The sequence below is a fragment of the Odocoileus virginianus genome, chromosome 28, assembly GCF_023699985.2.
Source record: "Odocoileus virginianus isolate 20LAN1187 ecotype Illinois chromosome 28, Ovbor_1.2, whole genome shotgun sequence".
NCBI classification, from domain to species: Eukaryota; Metazoa; Chordata; class Mammalia; order Artiodactyla; family Cervidae; genus Odocoileus; species Odocoileus virginianus.
The window spans coordinates 18605286-18620119 of record NC_069701.1 but is presented as its reverse complement, the minus strand read 5'-3'; the positions used below and the strand labels follow the sequence as shown (position 1 = coordinate 18620119).

The 14834-nt window shown below is 39.9% G+C and overlaps 1 pseudogene; it reads right to left on the bottom strand.

Moving 5' to 3' along the window:
• Nucleotides 1–11132: 11132 nt before the first annotated feature.
• On the bottom strand, nucleotides 11133–12578 carry LOC110134067 (glyceraldehyde-3-phosphate dehydrogenase pseudogene; annotated as a pseudogene).
• Between the last annotated feature and the right edge of the window lie 2256 nt (nucleotides 12579–14834).

Genomic DNA, 14834 nt, shown 5'->3' with positions numbered 1-14834 from the left:
CCATAAGTTCTCCTATTAGTTCACTAGCTACTCTGGGGTTAGTTTGATATCAACATCAAGACTGCCGAAGTAAACTATAATCAAAAAGTCTACAAATAACAAATGTTAGACAGGATGTGAGGAAAAGGGAAAGCTAGCACACTGTTGATGGGAATGTAAATTGGTGCAATCACTGTGGAAAACAGTAGGCTTTTTAAACTGCAGCAGCATATTTGTAGTGATTTTAGTAGCACAAAGCAGTTGGGGGAACATCACATGTAGTTACAGTAGTTTCCATACAGTGGAAAACAGTATGTAGGCTCCTTAAAAAAATCTAAAACTCAAACAACCATATATCCAGCAATTCCACTTCTGGGTACAGATCCAGAAAAAATAAAAACACCAGTTCAAAAAGATGCACCCCAATGTCCACAGCAGCACTATTTACAATAGCCAAGATATGGAAGCAATGCAAGTGCTCATCAACAGAAAATTAAGAACTAGTATACATAAACAACGGAATACATCTCAGACATGACAGAGAAACACTGCCATTTGCAGCAATGTGGACGGACTTGGAGAATAATATCCTTCATGAATAAGTCAGAGAAAGACAAAAGCTATATGATATTACTTATATGGGGAATCTACAAAATAATACAAATCAACACATATACAAAACAGAAACAGACTCACAGACAAGAAAACAAAGCTGTGGTTACCGAAGGGGTGAAGGAAGAGAGGAGGGACAAATTAGGGCTGTGCGATTGATAGATATAAACTAATATGCATGACATAGATGACATAGACAGGGAATTATATCCATTATCTTATAGTAATATAGATCGCAAAACAATCTGCACAAATAAAGAATCACGATGCTGTGTACCTGAAACTGACACAATGTTGTAAAACACGTAAGTGAAGTGAAAGTCACTCAGTTGTATCCAACTCTTGGTGACCCCACAGACAGTAGCCGTCCAGGCTCCTCTGTCCATGGAATTCTCCAGGCAAGAAAACTGGAGTGGGTAGCCATTCCCTTCTCCAGGGGATCTTCCCAACCAAGAGGTTAATCCTGTAATATGGGAGGCCCAGGTTCGATTGCTGGGGTGGGAAGATCCCCTAGGTGGGAACAGCTACCCACTCCAGGATTCTTGCCTGGAGGACTCCCTGGACAGAGGAGCCTGGCGGGCCCCCGTCTGTGGGGTCGCAGAGTCAGACCCACTGACTGAACATACTCTGTATGCAGCAATTTGAACTCCTGTTAATCATACGCTCTGTGAGAATGATGGGAGAAGTGGGTCCTTAACCCATGAGAGATCCTAGCTAAATGCCCAACAGGCAAATCCAAGGATTTTGTGCCTTGCTTAATTCAGTTCAAATCTCATGATGTGATGAAATCTATGTCTGCTTATTAAAAAACATGTTAAAGCTAAGGTTATGATGAAACTTTATATAGATTAGAATATTTGATGGAGAGGCGGGTGAGAGCCTTAAGAAAATTGGAAATTGACAAAAAACATTTCACAATCATAAAGGTCTTGCAAAACACCCATCTTGGATGTTCTTCAAACTGTTAACTTTGTAGTTCAATCTAGCTCTCTGTAAGTATATGTGATTTTTCCCCAACTGCTTTGTGCTACTAAAATCACTACAAATACTCTGCTTCAGTTTAAAAGACAGAACATGTTAGTTTGAATAGCAGTTTACTTTTACTTATTTCTGTATTTTAATCACTCTGTGAACCAAAGTTGTCCCACACTAAGTATTTCAAGTAGGCAAGACATTTAGAGTATTACTGTAAATACTCAAGTGTTTAGAGTATTAACTCAAATTAGGCAGACTTAGCCTTCCCTAATGCTGGCAGTGCAGGTAATCCTAACAACACTCACTTTGTGGGAACTATCACCAACGTGTGGCCATTTAGGTTCCTCAGAACAGAGGCTGACTGAGTTAATGACCTTTTAAAATTTTTTTTAGATTTGTGTCAGTCATCAGTTCTTCATGATTATCACTACAGGGACTATATTTTAAGCTTAGTCATGTGGAACCTTTGAAACTAAACAAGGGGACAGAAGGTGGCCACCTTATTTCCCTCTATGCATAGGGACTCAGAGCACAGAAACAGTTCTCCAAACAAATCTCTCTAACAGTGTGATTTCTACTCTCTTGATTCATTCACAGTTGAGAAATGGATAAGAGTTCAAGTGTTATGAAACAGGTTTTCCTTTGTTCTTTTTATAAAATACATACAGAGTCAGGCAACATGTTCTGTTTTACTTTCATTTTTGTTACTAAAACAATAAAAATGATGGCAAGAAGAATGCCATTCTTGCATATTATAAAAGTTTGAAATCAAATCCAACTCTGATTTGAATTTCAGAATTCACTTCAGTAGTAATCTTACTATACAGGTATTATATATAATTTAAAAACTAGAGAAAGCAAAGCTTTGAACTTATGGTAGAGTCAGATTTAGCAAATCCTAAAGAGAGAAATGAACTAAAGGGTGACATTCAAATAAATGGTTTCTTGGCTAATTCAAGCATTGAAACTGAGCTGACTCCCAGATTACTTAGTAAACAAGATGCTCTGTAAGCTCTGGGTGCTTCTGACATCATGCACATTTTTTAAGGCAGCATTTAAATCGATACAATATCTTAAGAAAAAAAGACAATAAAACATAAAGCAAAAGCCATAAAAACACATATTATTATTGTTCCTATAGTGCATTCAAAATTTATTATAAACTTATCTCCAACAAAATAAAGTATAAGGAGATGAATAGATAAGCAGACATAATTATCCACATAATTAGGAGAGAACACAAAGACATAATACAAAGTAATGGCATAGTGAATTGTAGATTATCAACAGAGTAATTCAACATAATCACTTACAAAGTACCACAGACACAGGAGAAAGTTTTATTTTAAAAGCATAAGTTTCATGCACATGTTGATTGCAACTATGGAAACTGCATTTACACGTATGTGTCTGTTCACCTTGCCCCATGAACACATCAAGATACATGAATATGTTGAACAACTCTTGCTGGAAACAATTTGGAGACAGACAGAAAGGCTCTTCTACAACCAAGGTTGTAAAGAAAGATCCACAAGGAGTAAGGAAGAAAGGGAGGAAAAGTGATTGGGTCAGGACGCATGCCCTTACCAGGAGACACAGAAGAAGAGGGAGATAGCATGGGTGAGGGGATTCTTCCTGGGGAGTGAGGGGTTCCGGCCATATGTTAGGCACCTCAGCCCTAGGGTCTGACCCCAGGACAGTGAGTCCCCTTTGCTGTTTTGAAAACCCATGGGATTAACAGAAGGCTGGAAGCACATGCTTGCTGATACAACCCCGCCCCTAGAACAGTGAGGAGGAAGTTGATTGAAAAGTACCTGGGAGGCTCTGAACAGTTTACACGCTGACTGTTGTGTGAATAAACTGTAAGGGACTACAGTAGGCAGAATAATGCCTCCCCACATGCCACCTTTTATTGCAAAAAAGGACTTTAAAGGTGTGATTGTATTAAGGGTCTTGAGAGGAAGAGATCAGATTGGATTAACCAGATGGGTTCAATGTCATCACAAGGGTCCTTAAAAGATGATGGTGGGGGATCAGAGTCAGAGACCTATCTGAAGATGCTATGCTGATGGCTTTGAAAATGGAGGAGAGAGTCACAGCCAAGAAATACAGGAAAAGGTATTTCCCTAGAAGATGAAAAAGGTGAGGACAGATTCTCATCTAGAGTTTCAGGAGGGATTGTGTTCCTGCTGACAGTTTGATTTTACCCAGTGAGACCCATTTTGACATCAAACCTCCAGAAATATAATAAAAATTTGTACTGGTTTAAGTCACCACATTTGTGGTGATTTGCTGAAGCAGTCAAAGGAAAATAACAAAGGGAGTAAATATATAACTGGGGAGATAATTTGGGACTGACCCAAAAAAGAATGGTGACTTGAACTAAGATGCTAATAGAAGAGCTGGCATCAAATAACTCCATTATAGATGCTACATAGTGTTTTGAAGGAGAGTTGTAATAATTTACAAATAGTTTGAATGTCAGGTGCAAGAGAAAGATTAAGGTCAAGAATGAAGACAAGGCTTTTGGTCTGAGATACTCCAAGGGAGTTGCTGACATTTACTGAGATGGAGAAAACATGGAAAGAATAAGAGGAAGGCCTCCAAGGCCTCCAAGTGAGTTTATCAAATATCCCACTGGCTATTCAAGTCGAATTTCTGGAGTAAAGACTGAGTTTGAAAGATAACTTTGTCAGTAACCACTTTTAAATAACATTTAAAGCCAAGCCATCGAGTCAGATCTTCAAATAGAGTGAAGAAGATAGAAAAGAGGTCTAAACCCTGAGCTCTAGGTCATTTCAACTTTTCAGATGATAAAGCTAACAAGGAAATATCACAGGAAACTATAAACACTATGAAGTAATAACAAATATAGTGGGAGAAATGAAATAGGTGAATATAGTGAGAAACCTGGTGAAGGACAGAATTCAGGGAGAAGAAGTGGGAAATTCATGTAGCAAATGTTGATGAAAACTCAACAAAAGAACTGAGAAAGGACTTCATTTTAGCAAAAATGCTCAGGCTATTTGGGGCCTTGACAACAGCACTTTCAGTAAGTGTTAGGGGAATGAATCTGACTTGAGGAATTTGAGTAGTTTTACTTGCTAATTTGGAAGCCATGGACATATTTCCTAACCTCTGGAAATGCCAGTTTCCTCCTCCAAAAATACGAGATAATTACTCATATGCTATAAAGTTCTTGTAAAGATTAAACGATGTGCTTTTAAAGTGTCCCTTGTAATTTCTGCCACACAGAAAAATGTTAGCTGTTTTCTTTCCTTTTCTGTTCCTCTCCTATATTCCAGTTAAACAAATATATTCATGTTTATATATTTTATACAATGAATATGAGACAGACAAAATGTGTGTGCAATATGAGTAAGATGTAAACTTTCTCTATATCTTAATGCACTAATATGATTACATTACCTCCCATGTCTTGATTCATGGAAAGCCTAGTGACTGTTGAAGAAGTTCTGTAAATTTCTACAAATTCACATTCTCTGAACAACCACTGGCCTGATATATAACTGCTTCTCAATTAATTTAAGGATAGTCTTATTCTCTAGATTAATTTACTCATCTGTAAATGATATAAACCCCCAAAAAATCATGTCTCAACATAAGAAAAAAAGTTTTAATAATCTTATAAAACAAAGACTAATGAGTCCCAGCTAATAAAGAAACACAGCGATGCCACAGGGAAACCAAGGAAAGCAAACCCAGCTTCCACTTTTTCATTCACGTAATTTGTTCTCAAGATTTTTACTTTATGGTCACAACATGGATGGTCTAATTCCAGAGCCATAGATTACCCACAGAAGAGAAAGAAGAGACCAAAAGATAAAAAAGATATGCCAGTTAATTTAATCCTTTTAAAATAGGGTTCTTCTAAGCCCCAATAAACAACTTTCAATTGCTTCTTATTGTTTAAACCTAAGCACACTATCTTTGCTAGATAGGCTTGAAGGATGAGTACTGTTTTTTTTCAGCCTCTTTATTAATAAAGGACAGAAAAGAAGTTGTGAAGGATGAGGTATATCAAATCCAGAGTTTGTGTCTCTCTGATGGAGATGTCAACACAGATACACACACAAATACCCCTCAGAAACAAGCAAACACACAATACTCAAATGAGGAAACACTTTACAAATGAGCTGAGAGAGATGGAGCTTTATGATGCAGAAATGCACACTATTTTCAAATTGATTATTTGAAATATCTTTATTTCTACAAGCGGAAATTCTTCTGTTTGCCCTAAACTCCAAAGCAAATAATCATAATGGAAACCAAGAGAGCAGTTTACTTTCATACTACTTCCTGGGATAAAAACTGATTAACGATGCCACTACAAAATATTAATTAGTGAAAAGTAAATAATAGTGAAAGTGACATTGCTCAGTCGTGTTTGACTCTTTATGACCCCATGGCCTGTAGCCTACCAGGCTCCTCCATCCATGGGATTTTCCAGGCAAGAGCACTGGAGTGGGCTGCTGTTTCCTTCTCCAGGGGATCTTCCTGACCCAGGGGTTGAATAATAATGAATTTTCACTAAAAAGTAGGCCAGGTGATTTTGATAATTTCTAGCTCTCTAAGTCATTAAGGTGGTAGCAACTTCTAGAAAGAAAAATGCTTATACATCAAAAGAATGATTTTTATGGGTATGAATGCTTAAGCCTAAACTATATAATACCATTGATTTGAAGAAAAATATTAAGTAAATAATAATTCTAGTCATAGTTTTCAAAAGTGACAACAAAGAATGGTTAGAATCTGGGAAAATTCATATGAGGGCATTCTAGACTCTCTCTGTGGGGTTACCCAGGTAAAACTCAAAAGCACTCAAACCATCACCAACTTAGAAAGACCAAATCATTCAGATCCATAAGTGTCTACAGAAGGTTATTAAGGAGATGTGGAATTGAAGGAAGCAGCCTGAGAAGCCATAGGGTACATAGAAAAGAGGATATAAAATGGCTAAATTGTACATGGGAGTCAGGGAACAGATTAAGTAGTTTACTTCAGTTCAGTCACTCAGTTGTGTCCAACTCTTTGTGACCCCATGAACCGCAGCACACCAGGCCTCCCTGTCCATCACCAACTGCTGGAGTTTGCCCAAACCCATGTCCATTGAGTTGGGAATGCCACCCAACCATCTCATCCTCTGTTGTCCCCTTCTCCTTCTGCCCTCAATCTTTCCTAGCATCAGGGTCTTTTCCAATGAGTCAACTCTTCGCATCAGGTGGCCAAAGTATTGGAATTTCAGCTTCGGCATCACTCCTTCCAATGAACACACAGGTCTGATCTCCTTTAAGATGGACTGGTTGGATCTCCTTGCAGTCCAAGGGACTCTGAAGAGTCTTCTCCAACACCACAGTTCAAAAGCATCAATTCTTCAGTGCTCAGCTTTCTTTATAGTCCAATTCTGACATCCATACATGACTACTGGAAAAACCATAGCCTTAAGTAGATGGACCTTTGTTGACAAATGTCTCTGCTTTTTAATATGCTGTCTAGGTTGGTCATAACTTTCCTTCCAAGGAGTGTTCTTAACTTCATGGCTGCAGTCACCATCTGCAGTGATTTTGGAGCCCCCCAAAATAAAGTCAGCCACTGTTTCCACTGTCTCCCCATCTATTTCCCATGAGGTGATGGGACCAGATGCCATGATCTTAGTTTTCTGAATGTTGAGCTTTAAGCCAACTTTTTCACTCTCCTCTTTCACTTTCATCAAGAGGCTTTTCAGTTCCTCTTCATTTTCTGCCATAAATGTGGTGTTGTCTGCATATCTGAAGTTATGATATTTCTCCCAGAAATCTTGATTCCAGCTTGTGCTTCCTACAGTTCAGCATTTCTCATGATGTACTGAGCATATAAGTTAAATATACAGGGTGACAGTATACAGCCTTGAGGTACTCCTTTTCCTATTTGGACCCAGTCTGTTGTTCCATGTGCAATTCTAACTGTTGCTTCCTGACCTACATGCAGGTTTCTCAAGAGGCCACTGAGGTGGTCTGGTATTCCCATCTTATTCAGAATTTTCCACAGTTTATTGTGATCCATATAGCCAAAGGCTTTGGCATAGTCAATAAAGCAGACATAGATGTTTTTCTGAAACTCTCTTGCTTTTTCATGATCCAGCAGGTGCTGGGAATTTGATCTCTGATTCCTCTGCTTTTTCTGAAACCAGCCTGAACATCTGGAAGTTCACATGGACCACAGCCTTGTCTAACTCAATGAAACTAAGCCATGCCATATGGGACCACCCAAGATGGTCAGGTTATGGTGGAGAGGTCTGACAGAATGTGGTCCACTGGAGAAGGGAATGGCAAACCACTTCAGGATTCTTGCCTTGAGAACCCCATGAACAGTTTGAAAAGGAAAAAAAATATATGACACTGAAAGATGAACTCCCCCGGTCGGTAGGTGCCCAATATGCTAATGGAGATCAGTGGAGAAATAACTCCAGAAAGAGTGAAGGGATAGAGCCAAAGCAAAAACAACACCCAGTTGTGGATGGGACTGGTGATAGAAGCAAGGTCCGATGCTGTAAAGAGCAATACTGCATAGGAACCTGGAATGTTAGGTCCATGAATCATGGCAAATTGGAAGTGGTCAAACAAGAGATGGCAAGAGTGAACACTGACATTCTAGGAATCGGTGAACCAAGATGGACTGGAATGGGTGAATTTAACTCAGATGACCATTATATCTACTACTGTGGGCAGGAATTCCTTAGACGAAATGGAGTAGCCATCATGGTCAAAAAAAAGAGTCCAAAATGCAACACTTGGACACAATCTCAAAAATGACAGAATGATTTCTGTTCATTTCCAAGGCAAACCATTCAATATCATAGTAATCCAAGTCTATGCCCCGACCAGTAATGCTGAAGAAGCCGAAGTTGAATGGTTCTATGAAGACCTACAAGACATTCTAGAACTAACACTCTGAAAAGATGTCCTTTTCATTATAGGGGACTAGAATGCAAAAAGTAGGAAGTCAAGAAACACCTGGAGTAATAGGCAAATTTGGCCTTGGAGTACAGAATGAAGCAGGGCAAAGGCTAATAGAGTTCTGCCAAGAGAATGCACTGGTCATAGCAAACATCCTCTTCCAACAATACAAGAGAAGACTACACATGGACAGCACCAAATGGTCAACACCAAAATCAGATTGATTATATTCTTTGCAACCAAAAATGGAGAAGCTCTATACAGTCAGCAAAAACAAGACCGGGAGCTGACTGTGGCTTGGATCATGAACACCTTATTGCCAAATTCAGACTTAAATTGAAGAAAGTAGGGAAAACCACTAGACCAATCAGGTATGACCTAAATCAAATCCCTTATGATTATACAGTGGAAGTGAGAAATAGATTTAAGGGACTAGATCTGATAGACAGAGTGCCTGATGAACTATGGAGAGAGGTTCATGACACTGTACTGGAGACAGGAATCAAGACCATCCCCAAGAAAAGAAATGCAAAAAGCAAAGTGGCTGTCTGAGGAGGCCTTACAAATAGCTGTGAAAAGAAGTGAAAAGCAACAGAGATTAAGTAGTATTTCTTCTTAAAATCCTGTTTCTCCCTGTTTACTTTCCTTGATAGATCTGGCCCCCACTGATCAGGTCAAATGATTCCTTTCCTGTTTTTAATCAGATGCTATTGGTTTTAACAAGCAGAGATGTCCCTCTTACCTAAGAACTGGGAGTCTGGGTTGAAAGACAGAGATGATCATCTTTTTTCTCTTCAGTACAGTCTCCTTCCAAGAACTGCCCAAGACATGGTTTCAGGGATGTCCTTATCCTATGTTACAGCCACCTCAAACAAGCTGCCAGCTGTCACTGACATTTCAAATATAGGTCCAGTACCAGACATTTCACTTTTTCACAGTCCACTTGACAATGTCAAAAACTTCTGTGATAATGAAGTGGGATTGATTGTTAATGATATGACTTCTGACATGGCAGCTCCTTCAACTAAAGCCTTGAATCGTTCTTTCATACGTACACCTTATAAATGTGTACACGTTTATATATACCCCTGTGATTTTCAAAATTAAAAATATATTTTCTTTTTCTAGACCTGGGGATTGTGTATATAAATATACCTGGAAGCATATTTAAATTAATCAGGCTAATCCTCCTGAATGAGATTTAGTATAATCTACACAGGGTCATCTTAGATTACTCAAGTTACTATGTTGAAATGGACTGCACTGTCTAGTGTTCTCTGGCAGCCTAGACCGAAGGTTTAATGCTTCTCAGTGAAGGAGGAATGATCGAAGGGTGCCTTTCCCCCCAAACCCCACAGGAGATTTTTGCAGTATTTGAAGACATTTTTGGTTGTGACCACTGGGCAGATCAGGTGACACAGGCATTTAATGAGTGGTGGCCAGGGTTGCTGCTAGATATCTTACAAATTACAGGATAGCCGCCACAACCAAGAACCATCCTGCCATAATGTGGACAGTGTGGAGGTTGAGAAACCCTGCTCTCGAGGGATATTGTGTTTCTGGTAATTTGATTCAGAATCTTAGTTACTGTGACTGCTGACTTTAAACCAATTGTTATAGAAAGTGAAATACACACACACACACACACACACATATATATGCATATCTTACTCTTCTGCAAGCCCAGGAACTGTAGCCCATCAGGCTCCTCTGTCCATGGGGATTCGCCAGGCAATATATATATATATATGTATATTTCATTTACATATCTAACTTAAATGTATATAGGTTTTGTTCTGCCATCTCATCTGATGCTGGCTTTTGTGAGGTCAAACATTCTAAAAGTAAATTAGCTTGGCCTTCTATTTATACAATTAGATGTGTCCATCCTTTTCTACCTTGCTGTCTGCCCTGGGTACTGATTAATATCAGTGAGGTTTAGATTCTCTGTGAGTTTGGCCATTCAGAGCCCCAAGACTGAAAAGAGAGACAGGATTAAGGTTATATATATTTTTTTTACTTAACTCCTTCTATAGCACATAATCTGTGTTCTTCTTTCAAAAGTCGCTAATCTTCTTCACACCATTTTTCCCTCTGTGGGACCCCTCCTTCCTCCCATTTTAGAATTAGGTCTCCTAACTTCTCTGTCATAAGAAATCAGGATCACTGACCTATTCCATATATTTTTCCTGGCCTGATACCAAGTTAGTTTTAGTTTAGTTGCTCAGTCGAGTTCAGCTCTTTGCAACCCCATGGAAGCAGCACGCCAGGCCTCCCTGTCCATCACCAACTCCCAGAGCTTGCTCAAACTCAATGTCCATCAAGTTGGTGATACCATCCAACCATCTCATCCTGTTGTCCCCTTCTCCTCCTGCCTTCCATCTTTCCCAGCATCAGGATCTTTTCCAATGAGTCAGTTCTTCCCATCAGGTGGCCAACATATTAGAGTTTCAGCATCAGTTCTTCCAATGAATATTCAGGACTGATTTCCTTTATGATGGACTGATTGGATCTCCTTGAAGTCCAAGGAACTCTAAAGAGTCTTCTCCAACACCACAGTTCAAAAGCATCAATTCTTTGGCTCTCAGCTTTCTTTCTGGGGGGATATAGGGTACTTTATTGATGGTACACAACAAGGCAGGTTTCCCTAAGCCCCTCCCCTTCCTCAGGGCCTTGGGGATGGAAACCGTTTGGAGGCCAGGAGATTCTCAGTGTGGTGAAGGATCGAGGTGGGGTAAGGACTCCCCAGCAGCTGAGTATTCTCTCTTCCTCTCATGCTCCTGCTAGGGCTGGGGGTCCAGGGACCTCACTCCGTGGAGGCCATGTGGACCATGAGGTCCACCACCCTGTTGCTATAGCCTAATCATTGCTGTACCAGGAAATGAGCTTAACAAAGTGGTCACTGAGGGCAATGCCAGCCCCAGTATCAAAGGTAAAGAGTGAGTGTTGCTGTTGAAGTCTCAGGAGACAACCTGGTCCTCAATGTAGCCTAGAATGCCCTTGAGGGGCCCTCCAATACCTGCTTCACCACCTTCTTGATCTCATCATACTTGGCAGGTCTCTCTAGGTGGCAGGTCAGATCCACAATGGACACCTTGGGGGTGAGGATGGAAGGCCATGCAGGGGAGCTTCCCGTTGAACTCAGGGATGACCTTGCCCATGGTCTTGGCAGTGCCGGTAGAAGCAGGGATGATGTTCTGGGCAGCCCCTTGGCCATCATACCATAGCTTCCCAGCGGGGCCATCCACGGTCTTCTGGGTGGCAGTGATGACATGGATGGTGGTCATGAGTCTCTCCACGATGCCGAAGTGGTCATGGATGACTTTTGCCAGGGCAGCCAAGCTGTTGGTGGTGCAGGAGGCATTGCTGACAATCTTCAGGGAGTTGTCATACTTCTCGTGGTTCATGCCCATCACAAACGTAGGGGCATCGGCAGAAGGTGCAGAGATGATGACCCTCTTGGTGCCACCTTTCAAGTGAGCCCTAGTCTCCTCCATGGTAGTGAATACACCAGTGGACTCCATCACATACTCAGCACCAGCATCACCCCACTTGATGATGACAGGATCTTGCTCCTGGAAGATGGTGATGGCCTTTCCATCAATGACGAGCTTCCCGTTCTTTGTCTTGACCCTGCCATGGAACTTGCCATGGGTGGAATCATACTGGAACATGTAGACCATGTAGTGAAGGTCAATGAAGGGGGTCATCGATGGCGACGATGTCCATTTTGCCAGAAGTTAAAAGCAGCCCTGGTGGCCAGGCACCCAAACAGGCCAAATCTGTTCACTCCAACCTTCACCATCTTGTCTGAGAGATGCAGCTGGCACAGCACCAAAGATGCAGTTGTCTGTTGAATGGGTAGGTGTAGAGAGCCTCAGCTTTCTTTATAGTCCAACTCTCACATCCATACGTGAGTACAGCAAAAACCACAGCTTTGATTAGATGGACATTTGTTGGCAAAGTAATGTCCCTGCTTTTTAATATGCTGTCAAGCTCGTTCATATCTTTTCTTCCAAGGAGCAAGTGTCTTTTAATTTCATGGCTGCAGTCACCATCTGCAATTATTTTGGAGCCCCCAAAATTAAAATCTGTCATTGTTTCCATTGTTTCCCCATCTATTTGCCATGAAGTGATGGGACCCAATGCCATGATCTTCGTCTTTTGAATGTTGAATTTTCAGCCATTTTTTTCACTCTCCTCTTGCACTTCCATCAAGAGGCTCTTTAGTTCTTCTTTGCTTTCAGCCATAAGGGTGGTGTCATCTGCATATCTGAGGTTATAGATATTTCTCCTCTCAAATTTGTTTCCAGCTTGTGCTTCATCCAGTCCTGCAACCAAATTTTAGTACAGTTATTATATAAGTAAAAAGTCTTGAACTATTAACTCAAATGTATCATCTGTTTTCTGCTGCAGACCTAATTCTGTTTTGGGAGTGACTTTTATGTTTGTCTAGCCTCTTGTGTTTATCTAGTACACAGATGCCCCTTTATGTCATGACCACCAGGATGTTCTAACATCACACAAGAAGTAGCACCAAAGAGAAAAAATAAAAATACAAACAGTTCAAGCACAACAGAACATGAACGATAGTGGATGAATTATAACTTGTCAAACATAAATCTCAATTACCTTTGTTTTATCAGTTTGTAAGAACTGACAATTATTCTCAAGTTAGAAACTGAAATGGAACAGAAACTAGCAACATGCCCTGGTGGCTAACCTAGTTCTATCAGATTGTGCCTTCATTCTACCACATTCTACCACGTGTCTCCTCCACAATTTCACCTTCCTGCACCTGGTGGGCAGCAGTCGCTTCCTAGTTCATGACCCAATCTCTCAACACCAATCCACTGAGCAAACCACTGCTACTCCAGAATGTCAGTTTGATCTTCCCTGCTCAAAAGTTTTAGTGTTTTGGTTTTTCTTCATATTTTCCTACTGAACACTGCTTGAACTCCTTAATATTTTGCAACCTGACCTCAAACTTCCTTTACAACATTATCTTACATTCCTTTAGGAGTCTGCTCTACCAAATTTAGAAGTGATACATTCCCTTCACACCAATTTGAAAAAAAAAACAATGTCTGAACATCAAAGTCTAAACATGGTTATCTGTTCTTAGTCCATTTCAACTGAAAAGTATATTTTATTTTTTTTATAAAAAGGTGGTTGACTTAGTTTGTACAAACCAGTAAGTATGTTTTTTCTTGAGGCAACTATCATACTCTTACTTGTAATATATGTGTTTTATGTATACTTCTGGTTTAATTGCCCCAAATATAAAAAGGAGTTAAGATTTAATGTAATAATTTTACTTCTTCCTCAGAGCAATTTAAGTGAAGAATATCATAGCTATTAATAGGCTTTGGGGCCACTATGCTGACTCAGGCTGTAGCACCAACAGTTCATCCATTACTGTTTTTGCATCATCGAAGAAAATATGAGCACAGGAAAAAAGGACAAAAATATTTTAGTATTATTAAGAAAATAGTTTTTGCTGACAAACCTATTAAAAGATTTTTAAAGACACCCTAGGGCTTCATGGACCACATTTTTATAACTGCTGCTGTAAACACTGAATTAAGGTCTTCACACTGCTTCTGCCTTTCTCAGGAGCCCCAGGTTGTTGCTAACAGAAGACAAGAAATCATGAGTTGAAGAGAAGAAAGGTGGAATCTTGGAACTTGTGTCTCTAATCCCGTATGTGTCCCCAGACCATGACTAAGATGCTGCTTCTCTCTGGGACTTTTACTTCAAGCTTTCCAGCTGTGTTTCCTTTAACATTTTTATGTGGCGTCTCAGAGTTTCCATCATATTGCCTATAGTTACTAGTTTGCAGGTCCTTTGGTAGAAAATGAGCTTCTGAAAAGTAGAAAGCATATTTTATTCATTTCAGCACCCACTGCCTAGGGTTGGTACATGGTAGATGTTTGAAAAAAATGAATGAAATAGTTTAGGGAAAGCGGGTTTTCTGGCTGTGGTTAAATTTTCATTGCAATGACTACTGATTGAAAAAAATAATGGCAGGCAACTTTTATAAATGCTTACTATATTTCAAGCACGGTTCCAAGTGTTTTCTATATATTTCATGTAATCCTTATACATTTTCACATTCTTCAGTTATTATTCTCAGTTTCTCCCTATCTGTATTTTGTTGAAAAAGAAATTGAAGGTTAAAAGGACAAGTGATGGTTTCCCCTGAACTCACTCCACTAGCAAATACTGGAGTCAGTATTCAATAATATATTTATCTGAATGTTAGAGACTTCACATATAAGATGCAAAGTGTGTTTTGGGGGCTTTGCTGTG